At 44.1% G+C, this 22,150-nt stretch overlaps 1 protein-coding gene across 1 annotated transcript in view; it reads right to left on the reverse strand.

The window, feature by feature from the left end:
- Positions 1-22,150, reverse strand: part of LOC105449636 (Fanconi anemia group J protein homolog) — a 43,840-nt gene that overhangs the window by 10,134 nt on the left and 11,556 nt on the right. The gene's annotated exons all lie outside the window — the stretch shown is intronic.

Here is a 22,150-nt window from a genome sequence, read left to right on the forward strand (position 1 = left end):
ATGGCAGCTTCAAAGGGTGCCGACGTAAAAAAAATATATATATATGTTCCGTAAGATCAATATGCGGATCACCTTCGCGAGACTTCTTCCGTCAATTTTATTTAATAAGATAATTCTATGATACATTTAAACATAAAACTACTGAGCACATTCCCTATATATCCTTTAAAAATCTCATATCTGGGAACAAAAGAGAATAAAGCTGGAAACGGATAACAGCGTTCGTTGTGTTACTGAATTCGCCGCGTATCGCTGTTTCCGTATAACTTCGCGAGAGAATAGACATGCCAGAAATGGTGTAACCCGTTCTCGCTGCACCGTTATTAAAATAGCGCCTTCATATTTGCAATCGCCACGAGGCCATCGGCCATTTTCTGTCGCCGCATGGGCGATCCCTTGCCCCAAAGTGTGGTCGGTCGCTGCAATTTCCTCTCCCTTGCTCGCCCCCGGACGCGCTCTACCTTCCAAAGGGGTTGCTCAGGCTGATACTCCTACAGCAAGGGGTCGCCGCACAGAGGGTTCATCTCTCATGCGAGGTGGGTTGATGGCACGGAATTTCACCCCCGTCGGGGTCGACCGCGGAGAGATATCCCGGAATATTATCCCTCGGGAAGCCGTGTAATGAAACCGTTCCGGCACCCCCGTGGCATTATTCCCTCACCGATATAGCTTTACCACCCTCCGCAAGGATATAGGTGCATGATATGGGGCACAGCTGCACGTCTCTCCGGTACCGATACGCCCCCTTCCTTTATCACGTGTGTCGTCCCTCGGCGGAGGATAAACATAGCAGAGCCGGCAATCGGCGACGGCGCAGCGTCATTAAGAAATCCCTGAGCTCCATTACACGAGCCCTTTTCACCCTTTTCAGGATCGACCGGTCGCCATTTTCCATCAATTTCTCGCGAGGGGTGCATAAAATGAATACGCGCGATTACAGAGGGCTTTCGGACGTTTGAAACGTACGAGTTATTGCGCGTGTAAAAATAGAAGCTTCTTTTTTTTTCCTAGATAAGATGTAATTGCACAATGTAATTGCGCACGTGAATTTAAACCCTTCGAGCGGGAGAAGGAAGGTGATAGGAAAAAATTTCAAATGCGCTAATAACGTGAGAGATGCAGTTTTATAGTTGTTAGAACATAACGGGAAATCATTGTTTCTACCGGTTTATATTTAACGAGGACGGACCCAGAGAAGAGGGAGAACAGCATACTACGGACATCGTTATTAGTGAATCCACGTAATTGCTTTATCCCCCTCATGTATCATACCAGCATTTTTCGATTCTTCTCCCATATTCACGGGGACCAGATAACGAGATATCGTGTGTCGAAAGATGGTAGTTTTTAAAAACGACAGCGCGGCTGTGTAGCACGAAAGTTACAGGATATTTGTGTGTACATATCGCGCGACGAGAAAAAGAATAATTTGCAGTCATCTCCCATTTCAAGACATTCAAATAATTTCTCATTAAAAATAATATAAAAAAAAGAATTTTGTATTTCAGATATTTTTTGCACGTTGGTTAACGATATGAATAAAGGATATTTAGACGTAACATGATAACGGTTCACCACGCGTACGAAAAAGGGATTTTCGTACACGAAATGCTTTTCTCTTTGAGCGCGCCGAGAGCATAGATACCGTAACGTCATATCTTTTTGTGCCTTTTATATACGTTAACATACGTTATATGAAAAACTTCTCATTTACGTGCAATTTTTCTGCGATTTACTCGAGTCGCATCTTGCGTTTCGTTTGCGCTTCATTTTCTTTTTATCTATTCCGCTCGTATCGCTTTCCTCCAGCCGTGCTACCGCTAATAGACGCGCTACATTAATCAATAATTAATATCTGCTTACACATATAATTATCGCGGAATATCGCGTGATGAATCACCTAGCTTATATATCGCCTGAAGCTTATCTTCGAAATTTTCTCGAAATCAAAGCTTTCTCCCTGAAAAACACGAAATTCCTTTCTCATTAATTCCGAGCGCTATGCCGATTTCTTTGAATATCCTATATCATTATTTATGAATAAATTTTCCACGGTGTAGAAATAGAGAAATTGGCCCATTCAAACTGTTTTTCCGTTGATTTGCTATGGTGATGACTTACTTCTTGTCGAAAGATAAGGCCATTATTCTTCATTTTCGTTTTTATGTTGGAATCGTATTACCTTTAAGTCTAGAAATACGACTAATGATTTCACGGAAAAAGAGAGACGATTTTCATGGAATTGTGCAGCCTTTCAATATATATATTCATTGCACATTGGCGCACCTTGTCACATATTCGTTCTCACTGCACGGTAATTTTATAATCTCAGTTCTGAATCTGACTGCGGAAGCTACCCACGAATGCGTCGGCACGTTTCTTCAGATTGTTGACTTTGTCCATTCAATGAAACCTACGTCCTGTAGCAATAGCCCCGCGCGTATACAGAAGCGGGACCTCGTTTCTCGAAGGCCTCACGAGAGGGAGGAAGAGGAGAGAGAGAGAGAGAGGGAGCAGTTTCCGATTCGCCATGTACAATAATATGACGGAAATGTCAGTCAATTAATAAGCATAACGAACCTGACTAATTTCCGCCTTTGTTCCGCTGCGCAGCCCTGGATGGATGAATGAGTGGCCGTTATGCGCGTGTATGCGGCGGCTTTTATGATTGGTCAGATCCGTATCGTGACAGCCGGTTCCGCTTTTACCGGGCCGAGCCGCGGCCGACGCGGCCGAAACCTCGTGAACCTTTTTAACCGCGTGCACGTGCCGACGGGGTATCGTTTTCGTTCTTGGTCCTGCATCGTCCGTAACCACCTCCTCTCTTCCGTCAACTCGCTTTTTTTTTTTTCCTTACGCCTGCATCTTTCGTCGTGCCGCGGTCCTGTGACCGGCGTAATGGCGGAAAGAGGGAGAATGAAAGAGAAACTGGCGGTAGTGCGACAATCCGAAATCATCGAACATCACAATAAATATTATATACAAATTAAATATTATATATACATGTGTATACATAAAATTTAGTAGACATATAATTAAATAGATCTGGAATTGTCAATTTAATTATTTGCAGGCATCGATTAATTTGACAAACCAAGAAGTATAATTTCAGAAATGTAAAAGATAATCCTGAGACGACGTGTGTGTATGTGTCTTAAAAACCGAATGAAACGACCAAACGATCGACAAATGCGCAATTGAGAAATTTTACAGTCGCAATGTCACTCTGTTAAAATAATCGAGAAGGCAGAAAGCTGGGGAAAAAATGCAGTTTCGAAATCAGTATTTCATGCAAATACGAATCGCGTTTTTATATTCATGGAAATGTCCAAACACGCTAGGTGAGAAACCAATGGTTATACGCCGAACGCGCATCGTTACGCCTTCTCTGTGCTTTCATTGTACGATTGAAAAATATTTGCGTACATTTTCGAGCACGATTATACATTTTTCCGCCGCATCTTTCCTCGCGCACATTTTTTTAGCGATTTTAAAATTTCACATACAATTTCGTCGCATACATATAGTTAAAAATTAGTAAAATAAAATTAAAAAGATATTTCCATCGTATAAAATTAACTCAAACGTTAAGCATTCCGCTAGAAATAACAAAAATATTCCTTAAAATGACGAGTAAGTAAATTTAGTTTAGCATATTACGAAAACAAGTAATGGTAATTATTGGAATCCATTCCGTGCAATACATAGACCACGGGCGAGGATTAAATAATAAACGTTAATCGGTTTTATGGAAGCGTTTCATTTCACACATCGGCAGAATATTATTTTTATTATTTTCAACGATAACAATCGCCCACTGTTGAACCGAGTGGAAATCACTTCTCGGTTTCGGCCGATTACTGGAAAACTTTTCCAACGGAGACTGCAAGCAACGGAGACGAAAGGGGTTGGAGATTTCGCTGAAGGATCATCGCGCTTTAAACGTTTTCATTTCGTGGCGTTTCTCCGGACGCGAAGGGCCGCAGGAAGAAAAAAAAGGAGACAGAAGGGGGAAAGGTTCGCGATGGCGTCGTGGGATTCGTTGCTGATTGGACGATGGCAAGGGTACGCATTTTTAGCCACCCTTCGGATCTGCCCTCATTGTCATTTTAATTTCGATCCCCTCGGGGGCCAACGGGAGGGTGGGGCGTAACAGGGGGGAGCGCTATAGGAGCTACGCACCCTTGGCAAGATTGGCTCGACGACGCAGAAACTGGTTACAACGGAAACACGGGTGAGATTATACCGGGTGTTCTAACATAGAGTTAATAAAAGAATTTTGCTGACAATTATAATTCAAGATTTCATTTATTTATATTTTATTTAGTTATTTCCTGTGGAAAAGTAAATATCAATGTTACTTTGATCATTTAAAATTATGTGACCTCTTTAATATAGGTATCGTTATATTCCTTATGATTTACATTTTTCAGTCTGTATAAGAAAATTCATTCGTGACAGAAGCACCTTAACTGTATACTTGATCAAAATTATTAATTTAAATATCAAATCATCTCACGCTAAGAGTTATACTTTTCACATTTTCTTCGCGTAATTATATATTTAACTTCTACGACTTCGTGTCTCGTTAACTAACGCCCGGATATAAATCTTCTATCCATAGCCGATAGCTACCGCGAGCGATCGAATATCGGTGTCGATCAAACGGCGGACGACAGGTCGTCTTGAAAACGAGAGAGTGGAGATCCCGATAGGAGCAGAAACGGATTAAAAAAGAGGAAGACAGACAGGCAGCGGAAAAGAGAGAATAAGGTAACAAAAAAATGTCGGAGAAGTAGGAAGAGGGTGGTTAAAGGGTGGCAAGAGCGGCAGCAGGGGGGAGGATGGGTGCCTTTCATCCTCTTCCTCCTCCTCCACCTCCTCTCGCCGAGGTTTTCCGCAGGAAGAGCACAACCCCCGGCTGCGTGTGACAGCCATTTTAATTCCGAGCCCCGAGGGGGCCCCTGATTTTCATTCCCCATGATGGAACATCACCCGCCTGCCCGCCCTCGCCACCGCCTCATCCCTCTTCCATCTCTTCCCTCCTCCTCATCCTCCTATGCGGCGAAAAAGCTTTCAGACCGCATCCGCGAGCATGAGGGAGCTCGGATGAGCACCATGCTCGGCGCCACGCCGGCTATCTTGGCTGTCGCATAGCGAATCAAATAAAAGCTCCGGCTGTGGGGTTGCAGGGATGAACCGCCGTCGTTTAATTTCGGGAATAAGAACTCGGCGGGCGCGCTCGAGGGCTGCTCACTTCCCGCAGGCACCATTATTGACTAGTCGACGAAATCTAGCTGATGCCACAGTTGCTTTATTTTCTTGTTAAGTTGCAAGAGAGTGAAATGAGAGGGAATTCGCGAAATCTATCGAAAGAGCTTCGTCCTACAGTTCGTTCGATATATTGACTTTATAATTCTAATACATACACATATCAAAAAATTCTTATAGTAATAATAATTATAATTCTAATGCAGTCTGTTATAAGTATTTTCCTATCTATATTATTTTTTAGTGTGAATACATCACGGTTGCACGTGACGTTGGTATAAAATCATAGAAATCATAGAATTGAAATTCTTTTTTTAAATAAAAGAACAAAAAAATTTTAATAAAAGTATGTATGTGTAAGCGCGAGCGCGTATGTGTATATATATCTGAATTTCCATTCGTAATTTTAATCATCGTGTTTTCTGGAGATACCATTCATTTTTCGACGTTTAAATCTCTTCAACGACGACGCGGTACTTCGCCATCATCAACTTCTTTTTTTTCCACCACAAGCTGAACTAATACTCCGGCGGAGATAGACGCACGCGAAAATTGCGTCTTTCTTCGCGCAGGCAGGTGCCTTTTCCACGGCGCGGGATGGCGACGACCGCGCGATATCTCGCTGCAGCATCTCTCGTGCATCGTCTTTTTTCCTCATTATCCTCCGTCCAACCCCGCGGCACCATCTCGCCGCGCTGCCGCTGCCGCCGTCGTCGTCGTCGTCGTCGTCATCGTCGTTGTCGTCGTCGTCGTAGTCGTCCGCCCCCGTCCTCACCGTCGCTCACTGACTCACCGGGGGCGTCTAATAATGTCGCCAGCCAGCCGTTCCACCCCCGGCTCAACTATCTATCCCTCCCTGTCACCTCCGCGCACCCCACATCACCGGATGTGCGGCTGTGGAAGGCGGCCGGGGCGTTGGGGGTGGCGGCGGGCCGCGCCATATCTGCCGCCGACAAAATGAGCCTCGCTTAGCCGGCCACCCCCGCGTGCAACCTCCCGTACGCCATCCTGCCGCCAACCCCTCCGGCCGTGGGTGAAGCAGCGAGAAAACGATTCGCGCCACCGGCTAGATATCCCAGCGACGAAGTTTTGCGCGGAACCGCGCGGGGAACATTGTCCCGGCTGCAGGGGCCATTGTCTCGTTTCCTGGAGAACGAAATGGCAGTATTGGAGCTTCTGATCGTTTTCTCCGATAATTCTCCAAATCCAAGTAATTTTATATTATTAATTTTTTTAGTCTTTCTTTCTGCCTCTGGTCTCTTTAGTCACTCGAATGAAGAGGTCACATCAAAAATTATAATTTCCTTGAACCGTAAAATTGAAATCTTTTCAAAGTTCAAAATTAACGATTGACTTGAAAGAAATTATTTTATTGCCAAACCTATCGAGTTTCGCGATCGAGCAAATAGATTTTTTGAGCGATAGGAGATGCGGCTTAGATTCGGGGGAGGATTATTTGAAAATCGAAACTGGGTTATTGAAACTTCGTTTCGCCGCTCGCAGATCCGCCAGTAAAACGATACCCTTTTCCATAGATACATTCAATTGAATATCGAAATACGTTACAACAGAGATACGCAATGCAGTATTTAGCAGAAATAGATTATATTCCTGGTTAGAGATTGTTGCAGTATTTCTTTTTTTTTATGTAATACCTTTTTAATCTTTTTAAATTAATTACGTGTGGACGTTACTTGATAAATTTCATTTATTGCGCGCTTACGTTTTACAAGGCGCATCGCGAGCAACAATAACAATTTCAACCATGGTTTAAAAATGACATTTTCCAGGACGATCGGTACGCGAGATTGTAGCATCCAATTGTGGCTTTGTATCAGCGCGACGCGACGCAACGCAGAATGTGAAATTAATTAATTTCATAATTCATAAGCAATTGTATGCAATAATGCATAAGGTTGACGTAATATGCCCTAGCCGTAACGTTGCAACTTCGAAATGGCATAATTATACGCGCGATAATTTTATTATTTGTAATTACGAATGCACTGACGTTCCGTACCTCTGTGCTTCGGTTAAAAAGCGTCCCATTAAAAGCACAAATCGCTATCATCGTTATAAAGAAGATATAACTGAAAGAAGAGACAAAACATCCCGCATATAATTGCGATTGTATGTGTGTTAATTAAAATATTAATTTTACAGAAATATATCGCGACGCGAGATGCGCAATTTTGAGTTTTGCGGGTCGGCCCAATGGCGTGGCGAGGGATATACGTATCTCTCCATTTGTTCCACGTGTTAGCCCAAACTTTTTCCCCGTACTGTATTTTGACTTCCGAATCGCTGGTTCTCGCCCTGCAAAATGCACGACCGGGCCGTCGAACGCCAACTATCAAGTAGCAATATCCTGGAGCAGACACGTGCAACCGCGAACAAAGCATTCCGATTTCAGAGAGATAGTGATCAAAGTAACTTCGGTTCGTGGCCCGCGGAGCAGATCTCACGCTGTGAATGCAATTTATTGTTTCTCACTCGTAAACGCGGGCGCAACCGGCAGCCATCGAGAACGACTTGTAATCGTCGATGATCAAGTAGCAATTAGAGTGGCCCGGGAGTACGAATTCTCTCCCCGTTCGGAAAATGGAGGCCACGGGGAGTTCTCTCCTCTCCCCGAGAATGAATCACCCTGTGGCCCGCTTGACTTTATGACGCGCGGAATGCTGCGTGCAAATATGGCGCCGCCGAACGGTTAAGTCCGCGTGATGGATCATCGCGTTGAAAATTTGATGAAGTGTCTGCGCACCCGGAGGTGCATAATTGGTCGGTTTGCAGGTACCCCGAGATCGGGGCGTGAGTCGAATTTCGAAAAGATTTCGGTCCTAAGCAGCGCAATATCGAATATCGATCCGTGTCGCAAACATTTAACTTTCATTTTTCAACGTGTTTTTCTGCGCACTAATCGCGTATTTGTTGATACATGAGTTGTATCGCGGATTTTCCGCAATACAAGGTTCGGTCAAAGTATCAATATTTTATAGAATATAGGATATTGCATTCTCGAAATATGCGATTTACTTTATACAAATTCTTCTCGATATATGGGAGTTATTCCTCTATAATTTACAAACATTTTACTGTTTTTTACATTGTTATTTTTTAAAAAGAGAACAATGTAAATTGTATCAATACGGTGGATGTATACATCACATAAAAATCGCAGTTTATTTCATCTACACTTCTGTCTAAAGTCCCTATAAGAATCATTTACACGATTCTATCTGTTTCGAATTAATTATATTATAATTAATTCAGGTATCAGCTCAGGGAAAGATGTCTATTTGAGATTATCATCGCAGCCACATTGAGCACGGCGCAAAAGCGGGGGACATGTCACGACCAACGTGCGAATGTTCAATATCTGCGAACGAAAGTGCAGTTGGCCGGGCGCGAGTTAGACAGGGAGTCTCTCAGATTGGATCACTCGGTAGATTATTTGGCTTTATGGTGCGGGGAATATACTATGCCAATATGACGTAGAGGGCTTGTTCACAGCGAGGGTGGTGGTAGCCATGGTAACGGCGGCACCCGCGAGTGTCGGCTCCAACGCCACCAGAATCCCTCATCTCCCTCCTTGCCCAGCCACCCTCTGTGCTACCACCTCCTCCCTCCCCCCCCCAATCCCGCGCCGCCCGATAGCCCTCCAACCCTCCCTCCGCCGGCAAAGCCGCCTCTCGCCCACCCTCGTGCCAGCGTCAGCACCCTTCACTCGTCCCCCCCCGCCCCCGCCTCTACCCTCTTCGAGGGTGAAAACCACCCCTAAAACCGTCCTGTAACAGATATACATACACATATATATATATATATATATATACATGCACGCGTATATGTATATGATATACGTTTATACATATAAAGAGAAGAGGTATATATATTTTCTCTTTCATATATATGTGTGTGTATATATATATATACACACACATACACACATGTACGATGCTCCTATGCACACATACACGCGCGAACATATAGGCAAGCAGGGTATCTACCGCCTCCACGATCAATATGGTGGACAGACGCACCGACACCCTCCAGGGGAAGGCCAACTCGATTTACGAAATTTCGTCCTTCCCTCGATTCTGCCCCGGCTCTTTTTTTCAACAGGCGCGGCGCCGCCGCGGAGGATGGCATCGCGACGGCTCGACTCGATTTCGAAGAGTGGAATCCAACGCACGACGGGGACGTATTAATTGCCAATTTTTTTTCTCCCCCCCTATATACGATGGCGTACCCTCGAGGATCCCCGATCACTCGAAAGAGCAGCGTAAGTCGAGAACAATGGAGTGACGTTCTGCCATCTTGTCTTTCGCGAATCTCTTCTCTCGTATGTACGTTCCGTACGCTATAAGAATCGAAAAGTTGGCTGTTGGATTTGTCGCGAGCGTAAAAAGAGCGACACTACGCGAACGGATCAAAACAAAAATTTGTATCGAGACCGATATTTTCGGACTGCCGCATTAGGTCGATCGCGCGTGCGATGTTGAACGGACGATTGATGGAAGCTGGAAGAGAGATAAACGTATCGGCGTATGAAAACGGACAGATCGCGATTGATGGGATCTAAAGAACCCCCGGGGTACTTTTGCGAAGCGTTTAGTTATATTCGCTTCCTCTTTTTCCGCGGGAGTAACTACTCAATAAAAACAAACCGGCAAACCGGGCCGTCCGCCGATCGCTCCGGGCCGGTCGGGATGCCGGCTGCTGCTGCGTCGAATTGATGTCATCGCGCACAAACGGAATTACGAGTTTACTTGTTACTTGCAATCTTTTCGAAAAGCGTTGACGCTGTATGTTATGATGCGCAACGTTTCTACTATTTCGGGCATATACGCGAATGGCAATCTTACACAACCGATTCCACGTCCATTCGCGCTACCGTTGGGCGCATCCGATAAACTGAATCAATCTTACGATGTCACACACAGTGATGGAAACGTCAAAAAACACTTGTAAATAAAAGTTTTCGAATACACAAAAAGTTCTAAATCCTTTGGAGAGAAGAATTAATATTAAAGGAGTAAAAGAAATGCTAAAAGAATAATAAAAGTATCACGAATCGCAAATGCAGCCAGTATTTTTGAGAAAATACGAGAATTTATAATAAAAATATTCGACATGCACAAAAGCACGTATAGATATAGCCTAATCTAAAGTGGCTCAGCGAGCAAAAGAACTAAAAGAGAATTATATAAAATGTGTATGTGTCCCAATAAAAAAAATAATCTCTTGAAAAGATAGTTAATTGCGAAATATCTCTGCAATAATCTCATAGGAGCATTAAAAATTAATTTCGGAATTTGATACAGTCTCTCACACAGCGTACGCGTAAACTTAACAAATTGATTTCAAATAGCTTCGCACGGAGCAGAAACTGGATCGCACTGGGTTATTTCCGCAGCCGCGAGAATTATTGTCCCGGGTTAATTACCGTGGGAACATTACGCGGTACGCGGAAGTTAATAAAAACTTTCGGAGCGCGAATATAAACGCAGGTTGCCACGCGAAAGTATGACGCGTAAATACATTACAATTTTCCGCGTTTCGCATCCAATTTATTTATTATTGACCGGTGCCGGTATTAATGTCCGCGTTATGTTTATTCATCAGTAAATTATCGGGCGAGCGTCCAATTTATTTTTCGTGCGATATATCTCCCTCTGCAATATATATCCTTATTTAATCATCACGACTCATATATCTCCGCTCAATAAAACATCAAGTCATTGCAAAAAATATCCTTTCAACGTTCGATGATCATTCGTATTTGTTGGCCAGTTAATAATACTACAACTCAATATTGACCTACGAAATGTTTATAAATCACGATTCGCGGTCACGTGAATCAGTCACGTGAACTCGACGCAATAAACATCCTCATAGCAAATTTCAATGCTAGGCAAACAAAATCTAGAAGGTGCTTGGCATTTAAGGCAATATATGCAACGCCAAATAGACGAGAAGAACGCCGAAGGTTTCGTTGTTCAAAAACGCGCAGACGATATTAATGACGCGCTTAAATTATATCGGGGAAGAGTTCAGGTGTGCAAACAAGCCCGCGGCTAAAGTTGCCAAAAGCTTGGGCGCGGGCACCGCAGAAGGATTTTAATCCTTCGCCCGTCGGCGATTTCGTTGATTTTCAAAACGCGAAACGACACGTCGCCCCTCGAGGCGAGGCACGCCCATGAGAAGTAAGATGGATCTGTCGATACATCGCCTGAAAGCGCGCAGCTTTCGATTTTCAGTTACGGCGATTGCGTTTTTAAACGTCGGCCCGGCTGACAGTATTTGCGTCGCCGTGAGCGAGAAGAATTTTATTTGCGCTACCATTCCTCCCCCCCTCTCCCCCACCCGCCCCTCCCTCCCCACTCATTCCTCTTCTCTGCCTCAAAATAGAAACCGCACCGGAGATGTATCGACGATACAAAAGTGAGCGGTTTAACGCGTGTCCGATTTTGAAAATAAAAGGGAACGCGCGCTTCGTTCCTCCCCGTTTCGTCGAAAAATGTTCGCCGAATAGATCTCTGGCCGTGGCACGTAGGGAACGGTAAGAATGACATATATGGAATCACGGCGGGAGTGCAGCGTGATGCGAAGTAATACGGCCGAATATATGGGCGCGTCGTCGATACAATTTAACGAAAAAAAAAAAAAAAAAAAACCCGCTGAAATTAAAAGCGCACGCCCACGAGAGCGGATTTCCTTTGCGGAACGAAGTCAGGCGCGGGGGCGACAGTTGGCCTTTTGAAATTCGGATTGTTCATCAACGGCGGCGAGTGGGCAAGCGTTTCGTCGGCTTCTCCGGTTTCAATCGTCTAACCGCTTTCAACGCACATCTCGCCCTCGCACTGCCGCGGAGCGGCAATAAAACTCATAAAAACATATGAAAAATAGATCTTTAGAAGGGATCGGTCTAGACTGACCGATTTTTTTCGGAGACGCTGCGTGAATATAATATATATCAGCACTATATTATTAATACGCACAAACACGAGTAAATAAGAAATAATAATAGATAATTCGAAATATGTTTGCTCTGATATTCTTATTTATCGTTTACGAATTACGAAAAAAATACGTTAGTATGTCATATCGCAAAAAAATTAGAAAGAGCGTTTTGTATTTTAGAATATAGGAATATAGTTCTCGAAGTATACGTGAAACTATCGCTTTTCATTCGCGCGCGGGTGAGATATTAATGTCGATCGTATACACAATTAAAAACAGAGAGAACCCGTCACATCGTCCGCCGACAAATTATACCGCGATCATGGTAACGATTATCGTTCGGTAATTGACTGTTTCACGCACGCGGAATGAATTATTATCCGGCGGTGAAGCATACCACATTGCCATATTTATATTCCGACCGCAAAAGCTGTACAATTAATAGGGGCTATTAAAATTCAATCACGCATGGCGAGACAGAATGAATAAAACACGCTGTAAGCACTAACGCTCCCGCGGCCAGGAAGCCAGGAAACCTGCGAGCGTATACATCGCACCTTCCTCCGGTTCATGACGATATCATTATGCAGTTCGCAATTAGACAAGGATTACATTAATCGGTCACAGAAGAGTGGGAGGGGGAGAAGGGACGAGGGGGAGGGTGCTGGGGAGGGGGGGGGGACAGGTCGTTCACCGACCGGACATCGCGCGAGCCGCGATGAAGCTTAAGCTCGCCGGCTCTCATCGATATTTCATGAAGTAACGATTTGTTTAAAATGACCGGCGCATTGATTACCGTGCCGCGCTCACCCACACTTTCGCCCGTTTATAATTAATTCTTACGAACTGCGCGCGGCGACGCTGCGTTGTCGTATTTAAATTATAAACCGCCAGCGTCGCGCAGTTAATCGCCAGCATTAAAATTCAATTGAGTGTGGGAAGGGACGAAGTTAATGGGACGCCCTGTATAGCGTGCACAACGTTGCAACACGCGCATACACACATACACACACACGCACACGCACCACACGCGCACACACACACACACACACACACGTACGTACGCGCGGGGCACAGGCATAATCGGACGCCCTCGCACGTAACGAGAGAGCCTCTAGGAAACATAAGGGATCTGATAGGCTTCATAGAGTGCCGCGAGGCTTTGATTGGTCAGCCGGCACGTGCACGCGCGCGTAAAGCAGTATGTACGGCTGGTTGCATTACTAATTCTCCCGGCTTTGGGTTTATCTATCCTGTTCTCTCACTCTCTCACTCTCTCTCTCACTCTCCGCCCGCTCGCCCGCCCCGACTACCCGACGCGGAGTCCATCTCAATCCATGGTCTGCGTCCATCTGGGGCAAATTCGGCCATAGCCTCATCGCGTTAAACCCATTACACGCACTCGTTGCGACGAAACGCGCGCGCGCGCGTCACGTAATTAATTCCGCCAGTAATTTACGCGCCGAAACGTTTATACGTAAGCCTGTAAATGTTAATCGCTTCAAAAAGTCAGAGGGTTGTCAGCAGCGAGCAACGTCTCGATGATATGTACAGATTTAAAAAAAAAAAATCCTTTTGCTTTCGGTAAAAATTTGCTTCTCGAGTCCTCGCGCGGACAATCTCCGGAATCGGATTACGAAAGATCATCAACGGCAATGTAACGATGAAATTTGAGACTTGAAAGTTTTAAATCGTAAATTTCACGATCAAGCTGACGTTCCACTTCCTCGATTCTTTATCGGCACTTTCTATTTTTTAAATTAATTTTAAATTATTCTCGTTGCAATGGTTGTAATGAGAACAGTTTTTATTTTATCTCCATAAACTTTAATCATTATATAAAGAAGAGTACCTATATATAAGGGGATTCAAAGCAGGCACTCTTTTGACGTATCTCTCGACGTTCCACTTCCTTTGTCGCAATTCATTTGCGCCCGCCCAGTATCGCCATTGTGCCTACACTTCGGACAATTTTTATCCACTTTTTTGTCATTCGCTAACGGCCTGTTTGTGCCAACTATCGTAGCATATATAACGCGCGGCCTTATTATCGCGATGGCGCAAGAACGGCCGCCTTGTTTTCCTCGCTCGTGCTACCCTCGAGGAAAAGAAAAGCCAGGTATACGGAGGTACGGAAAGAAAGGCACAGTGAAAAAAACGCTTGCCTTGTTAGCAGTAACTTGTTAGGCGTATGCCACTTCAATATGAACTATATAGGAAAAGATTCCTAGTATCTTCTACCTTTTCTTCAGTACGCCCGAAGCGCGGCAATCGCGTGAAAAAAAAAGATCTTCCACATCTTCGGTTTACTTTCTTAAAAAAAAAAAAAAAAAAGAAATTTCGAAAAAAAATTCGAAGTTGATAAAAAAGTGGAAAATGTCACGAGGGAGAGAGAGGAATTTTTATTCGAGTGACATCTCGGCTTCAAATATCGACGATATTGCCGTTCTACGATTGATTCAATAAATTAAATTAAATATGTTTATCAAACAAAATGTGAAACGAAACGAGTGTTTCTTTTCGTTAACATTTTACCAAATTCACTTTTCAAGTGAATTCCTCATGCACTAATCTTGAAACTCGCAAAAGCAATGTGATTCTCTAATAAATCTAATAGAAAAGGGAAGAGGGATGAAGTCTGGAGAAATATTTAGAATTAACCAATTTAGGCTCGTGATAATTAGTGCTAAATTATTCCTGATTAGAGAGAGTATATTAGATAAAATACAATCCTTGTAAAATTATTCCGCTACGCTGAATGATATCAATAATATGCACAATGCAAAGCATATGAATTTCGACAGCTGTCGAGACCTACATTAATTATAATATATATCGTGGCAGCGAAACTACTATATAACGCCGGAATGGTGGTACATTATGTACTTTTGACGGCGTCTGTACGCCACTTACGTGGTGGGTATGGACACCGCCAGTATACAGAGACCCCCTACGAGGCTGACGATCAGGGTAAATATGGCCACTGTAATGGCGCCCGAGCGACATTTCACTCTTGAACGCGTTAAGCGCGCTGCTGCCTGAATATCCTTTTTCATTTTAGGTCAAGAATAGAAAGATCTCTGAATAGCTCTTTAGAGACTTAATACTGATTTCACGTACATTATACGCAAAAAATTCCACAGACGACGAGAGTAAATATTTCCCAATGTATACATAATTTCCCAATATAACAGCAATATTACATTAAAACAAAATATTAAAATTTTTTCTATTGATGGCTGATATAATTTTGATGCCCTCGTCTGGTCCATTATCGAAATCAATGGACGCGCAAATTTCAGTCTTCGCGTCGAAAATGCATGGCAGCAATATAGGCGCGAGTGTGACGAGCGGTCGACAGTTTAAATACAATTTGTTGACGGATAAATCTGGCAACTGGGTTTTCGCAAACAGGCATCGCATGCGATTTATTTTCATTGTTAACACCGCGGTGCGAACTGTTTTCATTTTCGCGATCGACAATCCAACTATTTTCGCCCGATAGCAAATAATAATCCGCAAACCACCAGAGATAATCCGTAATTGTAAAATAATACATATACATAATGATATGTATAATTGTATATACATAATATACGCTGCAAGATGTTTTACATATTTTCCTTGCATCTTTCTCCATACATGAATAACAAATAAACGCTTAACATTACAGTATCGAACAATAACGGTCTAAACGCATTTGCAAAATCGTTTACGTATCAATAACATTTCATGCAGATCTCCGTGAATAATATATAAAAGCCGGCTTCTTTATGTCCACGAGACGAATAATTGAAGTAACGAAGTGAATCTGACTATCTGAGTCGGCACTCATCATTACGTTTACGTACTTCAGACTCAGACTCTATGAGAAGTAGGCCCGCTTTGGCGAGTTGTCCTCGCCGACCATCGACGGTGCTTCGACAAGCCGCGCGTCCATCCAATTAGAAACAGGCTCTGGTTTCAACAACATCCAGAATCCCAGAGATCGATTTTGGCGTCCGTTCTTGTACGCGTCCTCGTCGTTCTCTAAAAGGAACCAGTAGGTAACCTGTCTCGGTGGTTCACGAGGAGCGAAGGGTGCATCCCGAGAAATCGAAAACCCTCTCCGGAGGAGCAAGAGCGAGAATGGGAGAGAGGCGGGAGAGAGAATCGGGAAGATAGATGAAAAGGTCCTGCAAAATCCTGCCGGGATCCTCCGTCCTATCCCCCCCCCTCCGCCCCTCCCTCCTTCCTCTCCTCGCGCTCTCCTTACCGTGGAAACGAAAACCTCCGCAGCGGACAAAGAACAAAAGAGGGAACGAGGCTCGGGCGAGCTTCTCTCATAAAGGCACAAAAGTACATCTTCGAGCTTGGAGAGGCCGCCGACGGGGAAGAGAGAGAGAGAGAGAGAGAGCGAGGCCGAGACGGTGAGACGAGAGGAAAGGAGGATGGGAGAACAGGGGCCTTCTATCCCGCCACTCGCGGATATCTATTCGGTAAACAGACAGACAGATGGACAGACAATGATGCTCATCGCTCGATGGACAAAAGCGTCTATTGCGTAAACACTCGAACAGGACCTGACCCGGGGGCTGTCTCGCGTACGAGAGATAGTCGGTGTGCTACGGGGCGAGAAGGGGGCGAAACGTGAAATTCGTGAGGCACAGCGTCCTTCGCTCCAGATCACCAGGGATAAACCGAACCGCGAGAGAGCGCTCCTCTTACCGACTTCTTTATTCCGACGTATTGTCGGCGGCGAAGAGATCTCACGACGGCGATAGGATTTACGTGAATCGGAAATTCAATCGTAGAAAAGTAGCGAGAAACGTCCCGAAATGAGAGGGCGGGGGGACCACCCGGTACGCTTGTTTCTCTTGGGATCCGATTTCGATCGAACCGATTTCGATCGTGTACGACGCACATGCTTTTTTTGAAAGCAATCCTAGAGATTGCGACAGTTTTTCACAGAACAAAACGAAGAATATATATATTGTGAACATTCCACTTCGTAGACATTCATATAAAAACGTTTCCATCTCAGACTGTATAATAATGAAGATGTATTTGTTAAAATTTTTAATCTTGAAATTTTAAAAATAACGTAGTCTTCACTCTCTCGTAAAGTAAACTAAAGTAATTAATGCCTATAAATTTTAATTCCTCAAACAATAAGAAAAACGTCGTTGCAGCTGCGATTTGCTTAAAATTCAAAACTTCAGGTTCTCTCGCAGACAGGACATTGACAAATGCGAGCGCGTCGTACGTTTTGATGACCTTTCTGGGCGATCGAATGTGCCTGAATTATTTCCTTTCCCGGACGCGCGCGGGAGCTCAACGTTCCACAACGTTTCCACATTACGATTTTACGGACTCGCGAAGCGTAGCCCTACCGGATCGCCTAGATTCTCTATCTCCTTTCAGCGCGTATATTTAATTAAAGGAATTAGAAGCGATAATATTACACGGCGGCTCGGTCGCCGGATTTACGCCGATCCCCCTTCTGCCGCCGTGCGTATATGTACGGTAGAATCCGCGTGTATCTATCTATCCCACGAGACTTTTTGCTCGCCCAGATTTCCCATCGAGATCGCGGGGCCGGGGGCACGACTACTTCCCGTAGCGACTCCCGCGGGAAAATAAGTCGGCGAAATGAATTCGCGCGGGACTTTTCCCGCGGGAGTAAATCGAGAGTTGTGCGACGGGACTTGCGCACGAAACGCCAGGTTGAATATTATTTGAATATCGTATGAAATTCTCTCCAAATGCGGACAACTTTGAATATGAGTATACGTATCCAAGTTTTAACTTCCCATTACCAATCGATGACTTTTAATCTCTAGTTCGCGATTCGTGTGTAAATTGTAGGCTAAAATAAGGCCATAAATGACAACATCTTTAAAATATCAATTCTTATAAAATAGTATAGATAAAACTGCACAGATCGCGATGAGAGAGCCATTAGGCCATTTAAAATCATGAAGGAGAAAGTAGTTTTAATTCTTTTTTACATCGTGCACTTAAACAACCTAATTGCTCGAAAAATGTATTAAATTTTTTAAAATTATTTTATCTCCAAGATAAAATCAACGAAACATTTAAACGGTCAATGCATACCTTTTGATTAGTATAATTTCAAAGATTACGATACAAAATATTAAAAACTACTCAATCATGGTATAATTCAATAAAATTTTCACACAAAGCATAAAACATAAATTCATTTCGATATATCTTGTTTCTTCTTTAATTTCATATTTTGCTGTATAAATATTTTGTATATTCATTTGTCATATTAATTTGTTATTACTACAAAAAGATTTTGAGTTACATTAAATATAAACATTCTTCATTCTTTAAATAAACACAACACTTTTTTTTACACCTATTTTAATTCGCGGAACTGTTTTCATTACCACGGTACGATCCTTTATTATTCTCCAAGCTCCAAGTTAATTTTCTTAATAATATTCTTTCGAAATATTCAAATGAGGAGAATCTCGATTGAATCTCCCCGTTTGCGTTCATCGACGCGACCTAACGAGTTCAAAGCCGCGCCGATTCTTAATGACTCGGTTTCTCGCATATTTCACGTTTTGCACGGCGCGTGTGTATAAGTGACGCGTGCGCGGGAGGCCTCGTTATCTCAAGAAGATCCTTTATCCCGGATTACAAACGACAAAGGAATAAATTGTTTTCGAGAAATCTGCCGGGCACAGGCAGATCGGAGCCCTCGCTAATAGCGCTTTCTACTCTGTCGACTCTACCTTGTTCTTCCCTTCGTATTTCTCGGAGGGTAGCGCGAGAGCAAGTAGTACCCTCCGCTAGCGGTAACTCACCCTCTTCTCCGAGCACTACTTCGCCTTTCCTCCACCTTTCACTTCTCTCTCTCTCTCTCTCTCTCTCTCTCTTTCTCTCTTTTTCTTCATCTCTATCCCTCCTTGTATCTCTCTGTCTCTGTTCCCCATCTTCAGAAAACAGAAGCGAATAGCAGACCGTAGTGAAGCGGCAAGAGCAAGTGTACAAGCAGAAGGAGGGGAGAGAACTGCATGGAAAGGTGAAGAGAAAGAGAAAAAGAGAGAGATAGAGAGAGAAAGAGAGTCGAAGTGCAGCGAATCGTGCATGTATATCCGCGGTGCGCGCGGATTCTCTCTCGCGGACTCGTGTCTGTCGACACGCACGTGTGTATACATCGACGGAAGCGTACAGAAGCTTCGTCTCTTCAGGACGGCGAGAGACATGGAGCGAAGGAGAGAGAAAGAGAGAGCTAGATGGAGGAGGGAGATAGGAATAGGAAGAGAAAGAGAGATAGAAACAGAGAGGCAGAAAGGGAGAAAGGGAGAAAGGGAGGAAGAGAACGAGAGAGAGAAGCAGAGAGAGAGAGAATCTCTTCGAAGACTCATGGGTATAGGTGAGTCTCTATAGAAGGTCCGATGGGCGTGGTGCCTGTGACGGTTTTCGCCCAATGGGAATTCAGAATCCTCCTGGCTAGGAGTACAATGTACATGGGCACTTTGTGTGCGATGGAGACCATCCACCTCCTCGACAAAGAACGCGAAGTCGAATCCGAATGCCGTGTCCCCGAGAAACCGATTGCCAGGAGAGCGCAGCCTCTTCCTGGACCACCACTATCGGCGGCGCGGCGGAGAGAGCGGCGGTGAACGGGATCGTGCGCCGATTGCGCGCATCCCGATCCAGCATTACGTCGCTCGATACCGTCATCCCGGAATTCGTCGAATACACGACACTCGGACAGTCGACATACCCGTGATGAAAAACTATCATTTATACTTGTTATCGAAATGTTTTAGAATTACAAAATATTAATTTTTCAATCTTTTGCACTCGTGCAGATATTTTTTATTGTGATATTATGTCTTTATTTCCTCGCTGATGTTTAGTTGTTGATTTTGAATCGTGATAAGATCGCATGAGAAATAATCTTATTAATAGTGATATGATCGAATCATTTCTTGTATTATTTTATATATAATTAGATGGCTTCTTTCACTCTGTGCGATTATAAACAAGTAATTACAAGGTCGATTGTCAGTGTCCTATATTGCGAGGTATGGAATTATAATTTTTCGTGTTGCAAACATGCGTATCGCCCTTCGCGGCTTCCGCTCTGTCGTGAATAAAAGTTGAAGAAGGAAATAAAATACGAGGCGGAAAGGGAAAGCGGGCAAAACTGTTTCGCGAAGTACGGCGTAGCAACGGCGGCGTTGTGACAGTGAAAGTTCCGGGAACTCTCACGATTGCGTTTCAGCCATCGTTAATTATTTAATATAGTAAATTATGCGAAATATGGAAAAAAAACTCGCTCGTGATTGCGATGCATATCGCGGCGTACCGTCGTATTAAGAGATCGTGATCGCTCGCATTAGCATTCGTTGAAATCGGCCTATAAAAAAAAAACTTACGATCCGCACGATTGACGGCGCATAATACGGCGTTGGCACGTCTCGACAGAGGAACTCGCTGCGATTCGCGAGATCGATACCGAAAGCTCGCGATAAATTCTCTCTGTCGCGAAGGCACGCGTTACTCCCGCATTGGTCCGTCGCTTCCTCTCGTCTAAAAAAAATCCATCACCACCCACGACGGAAGCCGATCGTCTCATCGCGACATAGCGCGGCGACCAGACGAGAAGATGTGGACCGCGAGAGAGAGAGAGGGAGGGGGGGGAGGGGAAAGAAGAGAGAGAAAGAGAAGTTGCAGAGCGATGCGCCGGTGCCGAGAGGGATGAAGATAGAGGAAGGGGGAAAGGGACGACGAAGGAAAGCCGTACGACGTACTGGTGGTCTCATTAAACGCAGCCTCGTATAACGCGACTACGTAATGAGAATCGGTTAATTAGAGCCGCGACGCGGGGCGGTTTCGTCTGGTACACACGGATCGCATCGCCGTATGCGTACACACCCGACTTACATTTCCATGACGGCAGGGGAGAGAGGAATATGCGCGCATAAAGTGTTAGAGAACGAAGAACCGTTGAAGGGCGAAAAGAGGAGACGAGAAGCGGCGAAGTCGACGGAAAGGTAATGCGAGCAGCGACCATTAGCTTTAAAAAAAAACCGTAATTGGGGAATAATATCGTTTTTTTTCATCATATTTATCATATTGTTATATCTTGCCTTGAGCGGTTATACCTGCTGAAATCGTTAGCCCCACGAACACCGCCATCGCGCTCAAAAATCTGCGCGCCTTGAAATTGAACTTGTTTTTTATGTTTCCACGAGTATATGTCTTATGTACTTTTTTAACTCTTTAAATATTAAAAAAATATATCTGGCATATATATCCTTCCTTAACAGCGATATTTATAATCGTTTAAAAAATATAGCAAATTAAATAATTTTTTCCAATAAATATCAATGATTTAAATAAAATATTTCAAATCTTTTAAAAGCCCATCAACGCTTTGCATCTTTATGAAATAAATAAATAAAAATTCGGTAAAAATTCGACCGCTCGAGAAAAAATTTGACGAATGCGCCAGAACGGGTACCAATTCGGTGGGGCCGAGAGATAAGGGGAAACGGCATAAGCCGTCACAAGGAAGTCCTCGTCGTTGTCATCGTCGTCGTCGTCGTCGATGAAATGCCGCTGAAGAGCGCATTGACGCAGATTCCCGGCATTGTTTTCCTCGTCGGCATCGTCGGGAATATCGCGAGCCTGCGAATGGAAGCTCGGGCACGGAGACCCAAGCCCGCTTCATCCCACTCTCACCTCCTTTCGTACCCGTTCGCTTCCAGGCGCATTTTTAATTTCGCATTATTGTCGTCGTCGTCGTCGTCGTCGTCGTCATCGTCGTCATCGTCGTCCTGTGATCTCCTTCTGTAAAAGTTCGTACTACACCCGCCCACGATGAGACATTACTTTAGCCCCCCGTCTCGTTCTTAAATTCCTATCCGGCAATACGCATTAACATATT

The sequence above is a fragment of the Wasmannia auropunctata genome, unplaced genomic scaffold, assembly GCF_000956235.1.
Source record: "Wasmannia auropunctata unplaced genomic scaffold, wasmannia.A_1.0 LD336074.1, whole genome shotgun sequence".
In the NCBI taxonomy this organism is placed as follows: domain Eukaryota; kingdom Metazoa; phylum Arthropoda; class Insecta; order Hymenoptera; family Formicidae; genus Wasmannia; species Wasmannia auropunctata.